Raw genomic sequence first — 20,637 nt, forward strand, 5'->3', positions numbered from 1 at the left:
ACTTATCTCCTTTCACATTGCCGATCTTGCCTTGATAGTGACTCAACCTCCAAAGTGGCCGTGAATGTTCTTCAGAGCATCTCGAGGAAATGGAAGATGATTACGTAAATACCAATCTGAATGTGATCAATATGCCCCAACTCTTGAGCTTCTTTGTTCACTCTGGTTGCTGCACATCTGCTTCCAGTATTTGCAAAGTGCTTTTCGCAATTAGCAATAATGGTGGAAGTAAAATCGATCCATTTGCCTGAATTGACTAACGGGCAACACAAAAGGCAGCAGGCTATTTTCATCCATGTTGAAGCCAATGTAATAAAAGTAATTACTTTCCATGAGTGTAAAGCATTAGCTGCTTTGAATACTATAAGAGTGGAGATAATTGTAGTGTTGTTGTGAGGTGGTGTTGTAATGCATTGGAAAGAGTCTGTCTCGAACCAGAAGCCCAGGGTTTGAGTCTGGCTGCAGGATTTGATAGCCAAGGAAGGTAAGTTCATTAAATGGCCAAACTGTTTGTTTGAATATCAACCTTTTATGTTCTTTTGGCACCTGGCAATACCATGAGGTGAGAGCGGGAGATCAATTTGACGGAAAGCAAGTCGGAATAAATACATGCTGGAGAAACTTGACAGGGGCTTTTGCGGCATCTGTGCAGAGAGAAACAGCTAATGTTTAGTGTCTTCTTTGGACTGAAGAGTTCTATTGGACTCACAATATTAACTCTGTTTCTGTCTTTGCAGATGCTGCCAGATCTGCTGAGTTTCCCCATTGTGTTTGGCTTTTGTTTCAGATTTACAGCATCTGCAGCACTTTGCTTTAATTGGAAGAAAGGTTGGACCCAATATTTCCGCAATCCATAGCTCCAGACTGAAGCCTGCATCTAAAGGTGCATGTTACCAGAGTAACTCCAACTCCGAGTGAACATGCCACTGCCATTTTTACCCCTGAAAGGAATTGTGATGAACATTTAAAAGATAGAATTTTTAGCAATCTTTTTATTGTCTTTCTGTCACCTTCAGTGAAGTGTTAAATTATATTTTTTATCACGAAATGTGTTGAGAAGGACAGAAGGTTAGTTAGGCTGAAAACAAGTATGGGGGAATTTCTTATGAGAATCACGAGAGGCATGGGTAGGGTAAATAGACAAGGTATTTTCCTTGGGGTGGTGGAGTCTAGAAATAGAGGACATTATGACTGAATGGTTGAGTAGGTTGGGTCTGTACTCATCAGAATGTAGAAGAATGCAAAGAAACCTTATTAATAAATACAAGATTCTTAGGGGACCTGAGAGGGTAGATATGGAAGAGTCGTTTCTCCTTTATGGGGAGGGTCGAGAAGCAGAGGGCATAATCTCAACATGAGGGGTCACACATTTAAACACCAAGAAAAGGATGAATTTCATATCTTGCAGTCATGATTTGGAGATGCCGGTGTTGGACTGGGGTGTCCATCTGATGAAGGAGCGGCGCTCCGAAAGCTAGTGCTTCCAATTCAACCTGTTGGACTATAACCCGATGTTGTGTGATTTTTAACTTTGTACATATCTTGCAGGGCAGTGAATCTGTGGAATTCTTCACTGCAGAGGGCTATTGAGTCTGGGTCATTACGTATATTCAAGATTGAAACATACAGATTTTTAGTCAATAAGGAGATCAAGGACTATAGGGACAAAAGGCAAGAAAGTGGAAGTTGAGGATTATCAGATCACCCATGATCCATTGAATGACAGTGCAGACTCAATGGACTACATGGCCTACGTTTGTTCTTATATCTCATGGTCTTTGTCATGGCTGATCATGACAGAAGAAAGTGAAAAGTAATGCTGAACTGTTCACCACTTTTTCCTTGTGTGCAAGTTATCTGCAGTCTCTAACCTTCCGAATTTCCAGTTTTTCCTTCTCTTAACTTTATGAGGATATTAACTTGGACCCTCTTGAACTGCATAACAACACAAATGTGTGATTCTCAATGCTGAGGAGAAACAACCCTTCCACAAAAACACAGACTGGGACTGCCATAGTGTTAAGGGTTTAGATGGAGATGAATTTGTTAACTCTGCATAAAAAAGTTTTCTGATTCATATTTGGATGTATCTACTAGAGAGGTTGCAAAACTTGACCTACTCTTGGGAAATAAGGCAGGGCAGGTGACTGAAGTATCAGTGGGGGAACATTTTGGGGCCAGCGACCATAATTCTATTTGTTTTAAAATAGTAATGGAAGAGGATAGACAGGATCCAAAAGTTGAAGTTCTAAATTAGAGCAAGGCCAATTTTGATGGTATTAGGCAAGAACTTTCAAAAGTTGATTGGGTGCAAATATTCGCAGGTAAAGGGAAGGCTGGAAAATGGGAAGCCTTCAGAAATGAGATAACGAGAGGCCAGAGAAAGTATCTTCCTGTCAGGGTGAAAGGGAAGGCTGGTGGGTATAGGGAATGCTGGATGACTGAAGAAATTGAGGTTTTGGTTAAAAAATAGAAGGAAGCATATGTCAGGTATAGACAGGATAGATCGAGTGAATCTTTAAGTATAAAGGCAGAAGTATACTCGAGGGAAATCAGGACAGCAAAAACAAGACATGTGATAGCTTTGGCAAATAAGGTTAAGGAGAATCCCAAGGGTTTTTACAAACACATTAGGGATAAAAGGGTAACTAGGGAGAGAATAGCACACCTCAAAGATCAGCAAGGCAGTCTCTGTGTGGAGTTGCAGGAGATGGGGGAGATACAAGTATTTTGCATCAGCGCTTACTTTGGAGAAAGACAAGGAAGATATAGAATGTGGGGAAATAGATGATGACATATTGAAAAATGTCCATAGAATCCCTACAGTGTGGAAACAGGCCCTTTTGCCCAACAAGTCCAGACCTACCTTCCAAAGAATAACCCAACCAGATCCATTTCCCTACCCTATTACTCTACATTAACCCCTGACTAATGTATCTAACCTCACACATCCCTGAACACTATGGGCAATTTAGCATGGCCAAATCACCTAACCTGCACATCTTTGAATTGTGGGAGGAAACCGGAGCACCCGGAGGAAACCCACGCAGACACTGGGTGAATGTGCAAACTCCATACAGATAGTTGTCGGAGGCTGGCATCAAACCAGGGTCACTGGCTCTGTGAGGCAGCAGTGCTAACCACTGAGCCACTGTGCCCCCCATACTACAGAGAAGTGGGGTGCGGAGGGTGGGGTGTTGTATTTCTTGAAACGCATAAATCCCCAGGACCTGTTCAGGACCTAGAACTCTGGGAAGCTAGGGAAGTGGTTGCTGGGCGCTTGCTGAGATACTTGTTTCTTTGATAGTCACAGGTGAGGTGCTGGAAGACAGGAGGTTAGTAAGAAAGGTGGTAAGGGCAAGCCAGGGAACTATAGACCAGTGACCTGACATCGGTGGTGGGCAAGTTATTGGAGGTAATCATGAGAGACAGGATGTACGTGTATTTGGAAAGAATTGGACTGATTAGGGATAGTCAACATGGCTTTGTGCGGAGGAAATCATGTCTCATGAACTTGATTGAGGTTTTTGAAGAAGTAACAATGAGGATTGATGAGGGCAGATTGGTGAATATGATTTATATGGACTTCAGTAAGGTGTTTGACAAAGTTCCTCATGGTGACCAGTCAGCAGGGTTAGATCATATGGAATACAGGAAGAGCTAGCCATTTGGATACAGAACAGGCTCAAAGGTAGAAGACCGAGGGTGGTGTGGAGGGTTGCTTTTCAGACTGGAGGCTTCTGACCAATGGTGTGCCACAAGGATTGGTGCTGGGACCAATACTTTTCGTAATTTATATAAATGATTTGGATGTGCACATCAGAGGTATAGTCAGTAAATTTGCAGATGACACCAAAATTGGAGGTGTAGTGGACAGCGAAGACGGTTACCTCAGATTACAACAGGATCTGGACCAGATGTGTCAATGGGCTGAGGGTTGGCAGATGGAGTTTAATTTAGATAAATGCGAGGTGCTACATTTTGGAAAGGCAAGTCTCATAAAGGGCAGGACTCATAAACTTAATGGTAAGGTCCTGGGGAGTGTTGCTGAACAAAGAGACCTTGGAATGCAGGTTCGTAGTTCTTTGCGAGTTGAGTTGCAGGTAGATAGGATAGTGAAGAGGGTGGTTGGTATGCTTTCCTTTGTTGGTCAGAGCATTGAGTACAGGAGTTGGGAGGTCTTGTTGCAGCTGTACAGGACATTGGTTAGACCATTTTTGGAATATTGTGTGTAATTCTGGTCTCCTTCCTATCGGAAGAATGTTGCAAAACTTGAAAAGGTTCAGAAAAGATTTACAAGGATGTTGTCAGTGTTGTAGGGACAGGCTGAATATGCTGAGGCTGTTTTCCCTGAAGCATTAGAGGCTGAGGGATGACTTTCATAGAGGTTTATAAAATCATGAGGAGCGTGGATAGGATAAATAGACAAAGTCTTTTACCTGGATTGGGGTGAGCAACATTAGAGACATAGGTTTAGGGTGAGAGGGGAAAGATTTAAAAGGGACCCAAGGTGCAACTTTTTCACGCAAAGGGTGGTGCGTGCATGGAATGAACTGCCAGAGGAAGAAGTAGAGTTAGAGGCTGGTACAATTGCAACATTTAAAAGGCATCTGTATGGGTATATGAATAGGAAAGTTTTGGAGGGATATGGGACGGGTGCTGGCAGGTGGGGCTAGATTGGGTTGGGATATCTGGTCGACATGGATGAGTTGGACCAAAGGATCTGTTTCTGTGCTGTATGTCTCTATGGCTCAATGACTATAACTAGCCTGTCAAGTCTCCTAAGATTCTTATACAAATCAATAAGGTAAGAGGAGAGGCTGTTCTAGATTTGTAGCCTGAATGGTGAGTGTATGATGTTCGTATTGTATGACCATAGAACGCTGGGGCATCGACTTTGGGTTAAACTATAATCCATATGTAAAAGCCATAATACATGCTTGATGGAAGCTTGGGTAATTTCTGAACAAAATTGCACAGAAGCTACAGCAAAGAAACAGATAATTTAGCTTGTTAATCTACACTGCTGTTTTATATTTCACCTGAATCTGTTGCTGATTTAATTGCCCGTACTCTCTCTGTTTCTGTAGCTCCTTACTCCCCTCTCCTTCGTATGTGCATCTAACCGCTTCTTAAATCCATTCACTATCTGCCTTTAATCTGTCCACGTGGCAACAAATTCTGTTGTTTTTTTTTGCACTTTAACAAAATAAATTTCCTGTAAATTGGCTATTTAGCTGTTAGTGCCTTTTTAAAAAAAAATTATTCATCAGTGCACCCCTTTTTCTCCTCATCTGCCTTACCTCACGATTTTCGTAGATTCATCCAGTGAAGAATACGCCTTTGGGCTCATCAATTTTGTACCGACAATAACTATCACAAAGCATGCGCTCATCCCAATTTCCTGTCCATGTTCCATACCCTGAATTTTATGATAGAACATCCAGACATCTTTTTAAAGGTTGTAAGGTTTCCAGCCTTCGCTACCTTCCCAGGCCGTGCATTCTACATTCCTATCACCCACTGACTGAAAAAAAAATTTTTTTCCCCAAATCCCCTCTGAATCTTCTGCCCCTTACCCTAAAGCTATGTGCGCTTGCGATGATCCCTCAACCAAGGGATTTTATCAGTTTCTATCAGATTTAGTCATTGTCCTTATGTTCCAGAGAAATGAAATGCTCGACCATCCCATTTGTTGCATTCTCTCAATTCTAACTATGTCCTTATGAACTTTTTTATTTTGGTCAGGATTGAGCGAAGACCACAAGCTGCACAAATTTGGTATCTGCACGGTGGCTCAGTGGTTAGCACTGCTGCCTCGCAGCACCAGGGACGTAGGTTCTATTGCAGCCTCTGGCATCTGTGTGGAATTTGCTTGTTCTTCCTGCATCTGCCTGGGTCCCCTCAGGATGTTTGTTTCCTCCCACAGTCCAAAGATGTGCAGGTTGGGATGGATTGGCCACACTAAATTTCCCATTGTGTCCAGGGATGTGCAGGCTAGGTGGGTTACCCGTGGGAAATGCAGGGTTACAGGAGAGGATGGGAGGGTTGGTGTGGACTCAATGGGCTGAATAGTCTGCTTCCAGACTGTGTAGGGATTCTATGACGTATAAGTGATGAGCTGGCTCCTTCCAGTTCTGTGTAGGTCCTGTGAGATTGCACGGCTCAAAGTGAGCAAACATACCTCTACTTGTTCTTTATACATTTGTAGCAGAATTCTTTCTCATTTGAATTAGGATTCCCCAACCCTGCTCCTGAGTACATTGCCTTGTTTACAAGAGGTTCAAGATTCCTGACCTTTCAGGTTGACCCCTAAGGCACCTGCTGAGATTTCCCGAGCCCAGGGCACGATGAAGAATTGTGGAAAATTTCAGCGGCGCTTGAAAGGGGAAATCCTAGGCTCCGACAAACTTTGTGTACAATATGTCGAACACAATTCAGTTTTATCGCTGCATCTGCACAGGAAAAGCTGGTTTTAAAGTGAATGCTTGCTTATCACTGGGCAGAGATTAAAAGCTTCCAATCTTCAACTCAGTGCAACACACTAACTGAAATTGTATGGCAATCTGAGAGCTAACTTTGTATTGTACAAAATTAACTCTTCTATGAACCTTTCCAATGCCAGTTGGTTATGAAATCTTGCAAATTCTGTTCGTTGCTTATTATGTCTGGATCTTTGATGAGAATCTCCAAGTTATTATGGTTCCAGACTGAAAGCAGGGTCTCCTTTATTCATTTGCTGCCCTCAGTTTATCACAGCAAAGTTCATTTGAAAATGATCTGTATCTTTTTAGATGTTTTCACCTGGACCAAGTGAGTTTACGTTTTAAAAGAAAATGATTTAATTAAGCTTTCTTGAGCTATCAAAAGAGTGAGTTTATTAGTTACTAAACATAAGTTGAAAGAATAGTGACGCTCATGCACACGTACACGCTCATGCACACGTACACGCTCATGCTCACGCGCACACACACACACAGAGTAAGAATGATTAAAATTAAAAGATCTATAGATCAGTGTCTTCACGTCATTCACGAAGAGTAGATAGCATAACAGTTGAACAGTCGATTTTGGAATCCTTGGTTGGTAGTACTTGAAGCAAGGCATTCCTCCTTGTCCTGTTTCCTTCTGATTGGTTTGCTAGCTAGTTGGCTACTAACACTCAGCGAGAAATTCCTTTTACCTGCAATGCAGGTGCGACTAGTGGTTTTTCAACTGTTACCTTCACAGCACAATATGCTTGAACCCAGGCTAATTACAAGAGCTTCAGTTCACTAATACTACTCCTTCCATGAGTGCACAGATCACCCATGATGTACTCAACACTGTGTGCTCCAAGTCCTTTTGACACTATTTGTTAACAAAATGCCATCTCAATCTTAAGACCACCCTTAAGCCTTTGCATCACCCTGTCCTTCAATTTGAACAAATATCTTAAGTGAAAAACGTTTAATTGGTTCTGGTATTTTAACCCAGCGGTCCTGTGGCTTCCTGTTGTGTGAGAGCTATCCACAGTTCCACTACAGCAGTAAGGCTTGGTGCTCCGAAACTTGTTTGTCCTGTGACACTGATGCAATGAAACTAAATTGATATGAAGCCTAACTATGAGAGGAATATTCATAAGGAAGATGTATAACAGATTGTGTTTCCTTGATAAATGAAATGTCAGATTCTTTATGGTGCGACTGGATTCCACTTTTTAAAATTCTTTTAATGACAAGTCACTACCCACTACTGTGTCTATTTAATTGGTTGGTGTGGGTTTTACACTACTGTTTGGGGAAATGTGGGGCTGGATAAGCAACCTTTTGTCTCCTTTTGTTGAGAATGAGATTGGATTGTGTTTTGTACGTCAGTGAATTTCCTCCTCTCTAGAAATAAAATTGATGGCTTGAGTGTAATGTGAAGATGCTTGTGAGAACAGGAAGTGTTGTCACAGGAATTTGGCATAGAATTTGATTTCTGAGGAACTTCGTATTCTGACTGTGTGTTTTGAGGTTACCCGAGACAGACTTCAGTAAATAATGGTCTGACCTTCCCATTGTCCATTGCTGATGCTGCAGATGCTCCCAGCACTGAGGCTGAGAGGTGTCTATTGTGACACTGCCAATCGAGGCTCTTGCTTTCCTTTCTGTGTTGATTTGTAGTTTAGTGAGAGGAGATTGTTCAGCAGGATTATACAATAATTGAGTGAAATCCAGGCAAAATGGATGTCCGGGTCACTAGTGTGAAATGTTAATTAAACAAGGGATGAGTCTGCCAGTGCAAATGGTGGTTAATGCTGTGTAGAGCGCAGGTTTGTTTGAACATGGGGCATTTGCATTTTTGGAAGAGGCAAAGTCAACTCTCCCAACTGATATCAATCTTTGACTCAAATTGGCGTCATCGCCAGGCTTTTGGGTATTTTGTGATTTACTTCTGTGTGTTGGGAGAGGTACTGGATATCCTTTTTGGATGGAGTTGCAGTCGTGACAAATAATTTGGGTAATATCACACTTTCTTTAAAGCTGGATTCTCATTGTCAGTAAACCTTCTATGATCATTTCACCTCAAACCCAGTCTCTCCATCATTTAATTAACCAAATAAAAACAGGTGATTGACATACATTAATTGGGACTTTTCATGGCATGCTGTAAACATGTCCTGATGACACTTCATTGCAATAGGAAAACCATGGGCTTAAAAACACCACGTTCGACTAAACTGTTCACACAGAGTAAGTGGAGTTGCACCACAGCAACTGACCAAACCTCCCCTTCCAAACCCGTGACCTCCTCCAACACCTAGAGGGCAGCAAAGGTACACCATCAGCTACAATCACCTCTCCAAGTGGTGCAGTATCCTGACCTGAAAGTAGACTGCCATTCCCTCAGTGTCAGTGGTGTCAGAATCCTGGAACTTTCTTCCTCACAACACTGGGTGAGCAGCAGAAGGTCACTCACCATCTTCTCAAGAGGGAGTTAGAGTTGGATAATAAGTGCTTGTCCAGCCTGTGATGCCCACACCCTATGAATTAATAAAGGGATTCAGCTCTGTTCTGAAATGTGCTGCACCAATGCATGATGTTTTAAACATCAAAACCCTTGTGCCAGCAGTGTATTTTTACAAATGAACTCATAGGATCCCTACAACATGGAAGCAGGTCATTTTTCCCATTGAGTCCATACTGAGCCTCCGAAGAGCATCCCACCCAGTTCCTAACCCTTACCCCCTGCATATTCCATGGCTAATCCACATAGCCTGCATATCCCTGGACACTACGGACAATTTTTAAAGTGGCCAATCCACCTAACCTGCACATCCTTTGGTCCATGGGAGGAAACCTGAGCACCTGGAGGAAACCCACGCAGATCCAAGACAAACTCCACACAGACAGTTGCCCAGGGTTCGGATTGAATCCAGGTCCCTAACGCTCATTTCAGCCCAACGTATTTTGGTACGACTGCCTTTGGATTTTTATAAAGATCATTCATGCGAGATGTCTGTCAGAGGCAAGGCCCAGGTTTTCTTGCCCATCGTAACCACCTTTTACAGAAAGACTCGCATTCCCCTTGGAGAGCAGTTAGGATGAAGCACATTATGGATTTGGAGTACAGACCAAATAAGAACAACAGCTTTCCTTTCCCACAGAAGTGAATGGGACAACTCCGTAATCAAAAACTCACGGTGACTGTCATGAATGTCTTTGCCCTGCTATGACTGAGGGTTGTATGTTGCTCCAGTCCCACTACTATTTGGGATCACAGCACAAAGTAGAAATGCAAATAAGTGCTGGGGAAACTTGACAGGTCTGGCAGCATCTGTGATGACAGAAAGAGTTAAAGTATTCAGTATGTGCATATCAAATAAAACCATCTTTTTTTCAGGTTACTGAGGGGGGGGCCAAATAAAACCTATCTATGTATGGTTTTAAATGAAAAGATCCATAAAACAGCTTTCTTAATAAATATAATTATTAGCTTATTATCAAAACAAATGAAGATGCAATAGGAATTTAGCTTATGCAGTCAGTAATACAGAAATAAATATAAATGCTTAACCATCTAAATATCCCCAAAGTGTGGACGTACACACACAAATAGACACGCACGTTCACGCACACACAGACACTCTCCTACAAAACAAGTGATGGATTATCCCTCAATGCAAAAGGAAAGAGACATGAGAAATAAGAGGAATAGGTCATTCAGTCTTTCAGGGTTGTCATTCCATTCTATAAAGTCCTTGGCTGATCTACACCTGGTCTCAATTCCTGTTTTGTGCCAGCACCTCATAGCCTGCAACTCATTTGACTATTTCAAACATCTCTCCCTCAGCTCCTCTTCAAATACTTCCAGTGATCTAGCCTCTACAACTCTTTGGGGTAAAAAATTCTCAGACATACACTCCCCTCTGGGAGAAGAAATTCCTTCTCATTTCCGTGTTAAATGAATGTCTGTTTATTTTGTAACTATGTTCCCTCGTTTAAGATTCTTCACTAATAGAAATATAATCTCAAGATTTAGCCTGTCAAACTCCCAAAGTATCTTGTATTTTTCAATAAGATCACTCCTCATTCTTCTAAACTCTAATAATAAAGGCCTAACCTGTTTAGCTGTACAATACCCTCAAAATTGTGAGCTCCTTTCATGTGCAATAGCCTTCTCTGTGACATCTTATCCAATTCCTTCTGGAAATCCAAATACACTGAAAGTGTTCCCCTTTGTTTTTCTTCTGCTTATTGCGTCTTTTATCCCAGGAACGGAGCTAGTCAATCTCTTGGACAACCTTCAAATGTCTGTATATCCTTTTGAAAAAAACAGAGACCAAAACTGTACATCGTATTCATGCCTGTAGTCTCTTAACACTCTGCATAATTGGAACAAGACTTTGTTCTTTTTAAATTCCCACTCCTTAGTAAAAATCTCACTTTTCTTTTTAAATTACTTGCTGCATCTGCAAGGTAACTTTTTTGTTTTATGCACAAGGACATTCTGCTTTCTCTCTGCTGCACTTTTGTTTTTAATAGCCTGCCTTTTGATTCTTCCTACCAAAACACATGATCTCTCACTTTCCTGCACTAACCTCCATTTGCCAAACTTTTGCCCATCTACTCAACCTGTCTATTTCCCCTTGCAGATTCCTTGTGAGCTCATTGCAACATTCACTCCCACCTGTTTTGCTTCACCAGCAAATATGGCTACATTACACTCTGCCACTTCCTCCAAGTCATTAACGAAGATGGTGAGCAACTGAGGCCTTACAACTGATCCTTGTGGCACTCCATAAGTTACATCGTTCCAATCTGGAAAAGATCAATTAATGCTGACTCTTGGTCTTCTATGTGTTAGCCAATCCTCAGCTCCTTTCATGTGCAATAGCCTTCTCTGTGACATCTTATCCAATTCCTTCTGGAAATCCAAATACACTGAAAGTGTTCCCCCTTTTTTTTCTTCTGCTTATTGCATCTTAAATGAATTCTAGCAGATTTTTTGAACATATTTCCCTTTCACAAAACAGTGTTGATTGTGTTTGATTGTACTAAGTTTTTCTGAATGTCCTTTGATAATGGACTCTAGCATCCTCCCAACAATGGATGTTACGCTATCTGGCTTTTGGTTTTGCGGCTTTCTGACTGCCTCCCTCCTTAAACAGGGCATCACATTAGCGGTTTTCCAATCCACTGGAACCCTCCTGAAATATTTATACTCGGGGTCTCTGCGGTCAATTCTTTTAAAACCTTTTGGATGTCTGCTAACGCATTCTGGTGACTTGTCTGCTTTTCAGTCCTACTAGTTTATCAAATACTTTGTCCTTTGTCCTTTGTCCTTTGTAATACAGATTATTACAAGACTCTCCACCCATTAGCATCTTTGGGTTATTTATCACATCCTCAACAGTAAAGACGGTTGCAAAATAATAATCATCTGTAGTTTCCCTGTCCTTCATTATCGTTCCTCTGATGTATCCTCTAAGGGCCCTCACTCACTCTAGCTGTTCTTTTTATATTCCTGTAGAAACTCTTGTGATTTGTTTTCATATTTCTTGACGATGTGAGTTCCTATTCCCTTTCCTCCCTCTTTATTAGCTTTTTAGTGTCCACTGTTGTTGCATCAAAACAAAAATTCCAAACTGCTGGCCCTACCACTAGTTTTGACTGCTTAGTTTGCATTAGTCTTTAATTGGTTATTCTCCTTAACAACTTTTTGTTAACTATGGGTGTTTCACCCTTCTTGGTGAGTCCTTTTTGACTAGAATACGTTTTTGCTGAACATTTTGAAAGATCTGCTAAAATGGCTGCTGCTGGTCATCCACTGATGTTCCCCTTTGTCTATTTTCCCAGTCCACTTTAGACAGCTCTTTCTTCCTACTTCTGGAATTACCTCTGTTTAAGTTGAGGACACTGGTTTTGAAACCCAAGTTGCTGTCCCTGAAATTGAATCTTGACTTCTACCATATTGTAATCTGAAACTCTAGGGAGGCCTGTGATCTCCTATGAATGCTCCTTCATTACACGTTACTAAATCTGAAGTGTCTTTTTTCCAGGTAGGTTGCGCTCTAGGATGAGAAACTGAGGACTGCAGATACTGGAGATCAGAGTTGTCACTAGGGTACTGGAAAAGCACAGCAAGTCAGGCAGCATCTGAAGAGCAGGAGAATCGATGTTTCGGGCAAAAGCCCTTCATCAGAAATGACGATGCCCTTCCAGATGAAGGGCTTATGCCCGAAATGTCAATTCTCCTTCTCCTCGGATGCTGCCTGACCGGCTGTGCTCTTCCAGTGCCACACTCTCATCGAGTCATAGAGATGGACAGTATGGAAACAGACCCTTCAGTCCAACCCATCCACGCCGACCAGATATCTCAACCCAATCTAGTCCCACCTGCCAGTACCCAGCCCATATCCCTCCAAACCTTTCATATTCATATAACCATCCAAATGTCTCTTCAATGTTGCAATTTTACCAGCCTTCACCACATCCTCTGGCAGCTCATTCCATACACGTACCACCCTCTGCGTGAAAAAGTCGCCTCTTAGGTCTCTTTCTTTTTTTTTAATATATCTTCCCCTCTCACCCTAACCTATGCCCTCTAGTTCTGGACTCTTCAATCCCAGGTAAAAGACTTTGTCTATTTATTCTATCCATGCCCCTCATAATTTTGTAAACCTCTATAAGGTCACCCCTCAGCCTCCGACGCTCCAGGGAAAACAGCCCCAGCCTGTTCAGCCTCTCCCTGTAGCTCAAATCCTCCAACCCTGGCAACATCCTTGTAAATCTTTTCTGAACCCTTTCAAGTTTCACAACATCTTTTCGATAGGAAGGAGACCAGAATTGCACGCAATATTCCAACAGTGGCCTAACCAATGTCCTGTACAGCCGCAACATGACCTCCCAACTCCTGTAGTCAATACGCCGACCAATAAAGGAAAGCATACCAAACACCACCTTCACTATCCTATCTACCTGAGACTCCACTTTCAAGGAGCTATGAACCTACACTCCAAGATCTCTTTGTTTAGCAACACTCCCTAGGACCCTACCATTAAGTGTATAAGTCCTGCTAAGATTTGCTTTCCCAAAATGCAGCACCTCACATTTATCTGAATTAAACTCCATCTGCCACTTCTCAGCCCACTGGCTCATCTGGTCCAGATCCTGTTGTAATCTGAGGTAACCCTCTTCGCTGTCCACTACACCTCCAATTTTGGTTTCATCTGCAAACTTACTAACTGTACCTCTTATGCTCGCATTCAAGTCATTTATGTAAATGACAAAAAGTAGAGGGCCCAGCACTGATCCTTGTGGCACTCCACTGATCACAGGCCTCCAGTCTGAAAAACAACCCTCCACCACCACCCTCTGTCTTCTACCTTTTGAGCCAGTTCTGTATCCAATTGGCTAGTTCTCCCTGTATTCCATGAGATCAAACCTTGCTAATCAGTCTCCCATGGGGAACCTTGTCGAATGCCTTACTGAAATCCATATAGATCACATCTACTGCTCCCCCCTCATCAACCTTCTTTGTTACTTCTTCAAAAAACTCAATCAAGTTTGTGAGACATGATTTCCCATGCACAAAGCCATGTTGACTATCCCTAATCAGTCCTTGCCTTTCCAAATACATGTACATCTCATCCCTCAGGATTCCCTCTAACAACTGAGGTCAGGCTCACCGGTCTATAGTTCCCTAGCTTGTCTTTACCACCCTTTTTAAAACAGTGGCACCACGCTTGCCAATCTCCAGTCTTCCTGCACCTCACCTGTGACTATCGATGATATAAATATCTCAGCAAGAGGCCCAGCAATCACTTCTCTAGCTTCCCACAGAGTTCTCGGGTACACCTGATCAGGTCCTGGGGATTTATCCACCTTTAACCGTTTCAAGACATCCAGCACTTTCTCCTCTGTAATCTGGTCATTTTGCAAGATGTCACTATCTATTTCCCTACAGTCTATATCTTCCATATCCTTTTCCATAGTAACTACTGATGCAAAATGTGCATTTAGTATCTCCCCCATTTTCTGTGGCTCCACACAAAGGCCACCTTGCTGATCTTTGAGGGGCCCTATTCTCTCCCTAGTTACCCTTTTGTCCTTAATGTATTTGTAAACACTCTTTGGATTCTCCTTAATTCTATTTGCCAAAGCTATGTCCTGTCTCCTTTTTGGCCTCCTGATTTCCCTCTTAAGTATACTCCTACTTCCTTTATACTGTTCTAAGGATTCACTCAATCTATCCTGTCTATACCTTTTCATATGCTTCCTTCTTTTTCTTAACCAAACCCTCAATTTCTTTAGTCATCCAGCATTCCCTGTACCTACCAGCCTTCCCTTTTACCCTGACAGGAATATACTTTCTCTGGATTCTTGTTATCTCATTTCTGAAGGCTTCCCATTTTCCTGCGAACATGTGCCTCCAATCAGCTTTCGAAAGTTCTTGCCTAATACCGTCAAAATTGGCCTTTCTCCAAGTTAGAACTTCAACTTTTAGATCTGGTCTATCCTTTTGCATCACGATTTTAAAACAAATAGAATTATAGTTGCTGGCCCCAAAGTGCTCCCCCACTGACACCTCAGTCACCTGCCCTGCCTTATTTCCCAAGAGTAGGTCAAGATTTGCACCTTCTCTAGTAGGTACATCCACATACTGAATCAGAAAATTGTCTTGTACACACTTAAGAAATTCCTCTCCATCTAAACCTTTAACACTATGGCAGCCCCAGTCGATGTTTGGAAAGTTAAAATCCCCGACCATAACTACCCTATTATTTTTACAGATAGCTGAGATCTCCTTACAAGTTTGTTTCTCATACAGCTTTCAGAAACAATCGCTGATACACTTGTCCATCTGGGTCAATATGCAGATTAAAATCATTCATGACAATTGTCATGTCCTGCTTACATTGTGCTACACTGAGTCAACTCTTCATGTGCCCATTAAAGATTCCCACTATGCCTCCTTTCCATCAAAACTCTTTGCACATCACAATCTCCAATCCTCCCATATTCATACTCACTGTCACACTGATGCTATTCTTTATTAGCAACACTGACTCACTTTCATTTCCCCTTTTTATTTTGCCTGTTCTTCCGGAATGTTGAATACCCCTGAATATTGAGTGCATAGTCTTGGTCACCCTGAAACCATATCTCTGTAATAGCTATCAAGTTACATTAATTTATTTTTAATTCCGCTATCAATTCATTTATCTTGCTATAAATGCTGCATGCACAACTTTTATCTTTGACTTGTCGCTACTGTTATTAATTCTGATTCTAGATGTTACCCCTTCCTGTCACACTTTCCTTATCATTCACATCTTTATTACCCTGCACCTCTGCTGTCACATTTTTAAAAATTGGTTTATAGTTTGCATTCAGTTGAATCCCTGTCCCACAACTAATTAAAGTCCTATCAACCATCCTGAGATGTTCAATTCACCAGGATTCTGGTCTAGTATGATGCAAAAGAACAGCTCTTTCATATCCCAGTGCTGGGATGGTGCCAGTGCATCATGAATCCAAATCCATATCTCTTGTACCAGTCTTTGAGCCATGAACTTATCACTGTAATCTTATTCAGTGTATACCAATTTGTACGTATCTCTGATAGTAATCTTAAAATTATTAACTTTATTGCTCTGCTTTTTAATTTCGCCTGAATATCTATAATCCCTTGAGAACTTATTTCCTAGTCTCAGGTGACTGTCTGTGTGGAGTTTGCACATTGTCCTCCTGTCCCTGTGGGTTTCCTCATGGTGGCCCAGTTTCTTCCCACAAACCAAAGATATGCACGCTAGGTCAATTAGCCATGCTAAATTGCCCATAGTGTTCAGGGATATGTGGGTTAGGTGCATTATATTGGGGGAAATGTAGAGGAATAGGGTAGAAGAATGGGTCTGGGTGGGTTACTCTTTGGAGGGTCGGTGTGGACTTGTTGGGCTAAAGGAGGCCTGATCCAAACAGAAGGGATTCTATAGTCCCACCTATGTTATTGTATCAGTGTGCATTATGTTAACAGGAACTTTCACCTCCCACTTAAAGTTCTCCTCGAGCCCAGAAGAGATGGTCCTTAACCTTAGTACCATGTAGCTAACACAGCCTTTGAGATTATTTTTGCTGCAGAGAACAGTGCCTATTCCCTTAAATATACTGTTCCTTATTGCTACCATATTCCTCTTTTCTCCCCCAGTTGAATGTGGCTGTGTACAATGGAGCTTTAGTCAGTTTGCTCATCCTCCCTGGAACATTTGCTCCAGATGTGGACAACATGGATCACACCAGTGTCTAGGAGCTCCCACATACTACAGCTGCAACACATCACCTACCCTACCATCCCAATTCTATTTAATTAATTAAAGTTGGACATTAAAAGTTTTAAGTGCACTTCTTAACTATACTCCAGCCATAATGAAGTCTCACCCTGACTTAAGCCTTTGACCAACCAAAAGAATAAAGCATACAATGTGGTAGCATACATTATTAAGTCACTAGTCATGTTATCTCTGGACAATCTGCAGACACAGCTTGTTCAGGAAGTACAAGCGTCTCTTTCAGAAGAGCAAATCAGTTTCAACTTGAAGTCAACATGTGTGTTTTCTTTTCTGAAATGGATGAGCATACCAACATTATAACTTGGGGCAGGAGTAGGCCATCTGGTCCATTGAGCCTGCTCCGCCATTCAATAAGATCATGGCTGATCTTTTTGTGGCCGCAGCTCCACTTACCAACTTTCATACCGTAACCCTTAATTCCTTCATTGTTCAAGAAAATATCTAAATTTCCAATCTGCTGGAACTGCCCCAGAGTCCAGCGAATTTTGTAAAATTACCACAAGTGCATTTATTATTTCTCCCGTCATCTCTTTTAGTATCCTGGGAAAAATACCTTGCTCATGTCCATAATGACCTTTTCCAATCACTTCTTTTACAGGAACCACTCCAGGTATTTCCACAAAACTTGAAGGACTGTAGAAAACTTGAGCTGGAAATAAAATCCATTGTTATTCCATAGTCCATCGAAACTCAAGTCCTCCAAGCAATAGTAAGTGTCTTCCAATTTTTTTTTAAAAATTGCTAACTGAATGCTGTGGTGGGATTTGAATCTCCAACTCTCATTAATTAGTCTTGGTCACTGTATAATGAGTCCAGTTAAATAACCACTATCCCACCAGTCGCAGTGTTCTGGATCCAGCTGGAATTGGGCCATATGTGCATCTTCTAGGTCTATGTGGGATTGAATCAAGAACAATACAGACCCTTCGGCCAACATGTCTGTGCCAACCGTGATGCCATTCTGAATTGATCCCATTTACCATGGTCCACCTCTCTCTATTCCCTGCCTGTTCACGAATATGTCTAAATGCTTCTTAAATATTGCTTTCATATCTGCTTTTATCACCTCCCGGCAGTGTATTCCAGGCACTTACCACCCTCTGTGTAAAAAAAAAACTTGCCTTGCACACTCCTTTAAATCTTTTCCCCCTCTCACCTTAAACCTATGTCCCAGTATTTGACATTTGCACCCTGGTGGAAAAATACTCTTAACTATCTGTCTTATCCATTTTTAATAACTTCTATCGGGTCACTCCTCTGTCTCTGATGTTCTAACAAAAACAATCCAAGTTTGTCCAACCTCTCTTTATAGCAAATACACTCCAATCCAGGTAGCATCCTGGTAAACAAATAAAAACCCAAACAATTATAGATGCTGGAAAACAAAAATTGCTGGAGAAATGAGCAGATCTGGTGCATCTGTGGAGAGAAAGCAGAGTTAACATTTCAGCTCTAGTTTAGTGACCCTTCTTCAGATTTGGAGTTTTCCCAGCAATTTCCGTTTTTGGAACGTCCTGTTAAATTTCTTTTGCACACTCTCTCTACAATGTCTCCACATCCTTCGTATAGTGCGGTGACCAGAACTGCGCACAGTACTCCAAAAGTGACCTCACTGAAGTTGTATATAGCTGCAACATGACTTGCCAACTTTTGTAAGTAGGCATGCCATAAAAAATCCTTTGCCACCTTATGGACTTGTGTTTCACCTTTCAGAAAGCTATGCGCTAGCACTCTAGAATCCCTCGATAAATCAATGCTCCTAAGGGTCCTGCCATTTACTGTGTACTTGCCCCTTGCATTTTACCTCCCAAATGCATCATCTTGTACTTGGCCAGATTAAACTCCATTTGCCATTTCTCTGCCCGACTATCGAACTGATCTATATCCTTTTATGTGCATAACTTCTGAACTGCGTTGTTAATAATTTGGTTTCAAGGACAAGTGATTTAAACCTGGAGGTGAGCAAGGATGGCTAGGATTTTGGGAACTCTCATTTGGCCATCATGGTCTTCAGACGAAAGAGTCAACACCGTCAACAAACTGAAGTGTGACCTCAGCTACTTGTCTGATGTTTTAGTAGGTAAAAAGACTTTGGGGTATGTTGTGGTTCATGACTTGAGTGTCCATGACGTGCCCTTTACAGTCAGTTCTTTTATAATGCAATGGTCGTGTTCTTGTGCAACCCCGCGCTGTAGAAAAGTCACGCTTTAGAAACATCACTTAAAGTGTTGTAATCATGTTACAGCCAACACAAGTTTTAAAAGTTCATGCTTTAGAAACAGTGTCCCCAATTCGTCAATCGCATTAGAGCGAATTTGCATTGCCTAAATGCGGGTTATAACGGAATGACCTGTATATATTTCAGAATGCAAGTTACTCGGGCTGTTTGTTTTTCAGTAATCTCTTTTGTGGGTGCATCTGTCTATATGGCTTTTAAGATTATTATAGGGGAAGTAGGACAGACACATTTCCATTGCTGTTCAAGTGCATCCTATCTTGTATTGTAATTTAAACATTTTTGTTTTAATTTTAAAAGTTTTATTTGTGCATCTTTCATTGAAGCATCTTAACCATTCCTCAGTTTATGGCTCTTCTGAAGAGTAGGTGGCATGTTGTAATGTCACTCGACTAGTTAACTGGAACCCCCAGGCTAACATAAGAACTAGGAGGAGGAGTAGGCCCTCCAGCCCTTGAGCCTGCTCTGCCACTCAATAAGATCATAGCTAGTCTTTTCGCAGACTCCGCTCCACTTACCCACATTTTCACCACATCATTTTGGGGACAAGACAGATGATAGAATTTTAGTTGAATCAAAAAACAATAAAGTCTGGAATTAAGAGCTTGCCTAATGGTGACCATGTACCTCCTGTTGATGGTTGTAAAAACCCATGTGGTTCACTCAAGACTCTTTTAGAGAAGGAAATCTGTCCTTACCTGGTCTGGCCGACATGTAATTCCAGACCCATAACAATGTGGCTGACTCATAACTGCTCTCTGGGCAGCTGGAGATAAAAAAAATATTGTTTTTTGTAACAGCACCCCACATCACATGTAGGCTTGAAACAAAAATTTCCACAATGATCAGAAGTCTCTGTCCCTTTTGTGACAAACCCATCATTAATTTTTTTCATCAGATTTGTCTTGAGGTTTCTTCTCTAAACCCTAGCTCCTACCAGCTATGATAACAAAGTTGCTGCCTTTTGAGATTCAGGCTTTGATAAGACTTGTTTATGTTAAGAACACTTCTTGGTAAGTGTTCACCCGGAGATACATTTCCAACGATAGAGATGCGTAAGGCAGTACGGTGCACGTGGACAGATTATTCTGTCAGGTAATTCTGTTTTCTAAGCAGTCTTTTCTTTTACAGTATTGCTGTTGTTTGTGCTCCTCTGAACATTTGCCTCATTCTTCTTCAGCTTTTGTATATATGCATCCTTCCTGTAGTTGGTATCTTAATCCTATTGCAATCACAATGTTTTGCTCGAAGTTCTCACAAAGGAGACAAGAATGGATTATTGTGTTGGCTTTTTAACTGAGACAAGATTTTGTTATGGAAAAAGGCGTAGGATTGGGGAGGGACCGGGGAGAGTAAAATCAGTCCTGGAAAATAGTGGCAATTTTCATGAAGATCTGATGTGATTAAATCAATGCTTTGTTCCAAAGATGCACCTTTTGATATCCTGCTGTTCACTGTGATTCTATGCATGTTGCACAGCTTTTGTTTGTTGACAACCCGTTTAATAAATTGCTACTTATTCACTGAAAATTGCAACACCTTCTATTGGTTGGAAGAATTGAGATGCTCCATGACCTATTGCAAA

At 41.6% G+C, this 20,637-nt stretch overlaps 1 protein-coding gene across 3 annotated transcripts in view; it reads left to right on the forward strand.

Annotated features, from left to right (window-relative positions):
• Window positions 1–20,637, forward strand: part of sox13 (SRY-box transcription factor 13) — a 183,943-nt gene that overhangs the window by 35,264 nt on the left and 128,042 nt on the right. For 2 of the 3 annotated variants that reach the window (XM_072563801.1, XM_072563805.1), the window contains exon 2: window positions 17,415–17,525. The exons of the other annotated variant lie outside the window; for it this stretch is intronic. The gene's annotated coding sequence lies outside the window, so the exon portion shown is untranslated. The remainder of the gene's footprint in view (window positions 1–17,414; window positions 17,526–20,637) is intronic. 3 annotated transcript variants of the gene reach the window in all.

This window comes from Chiloscyllium punctatum, chromosome 45 (genome assembly GCF_047496795.1).
Source record: "Chiloscyllium punctatum isolate Juve2018m chromosome 45, sChiPun1.3, whole genome shotgun sequence".
In the NCBI taxonomy this organism is placed as follows: domain Eukaryota; kingdom Metazoa; phylum Chordata; class Chondrichthyes; order Orectolobiformes; family Hemiscylliidae; genus Chiloscyllium; species Chiloscyllium punctatum.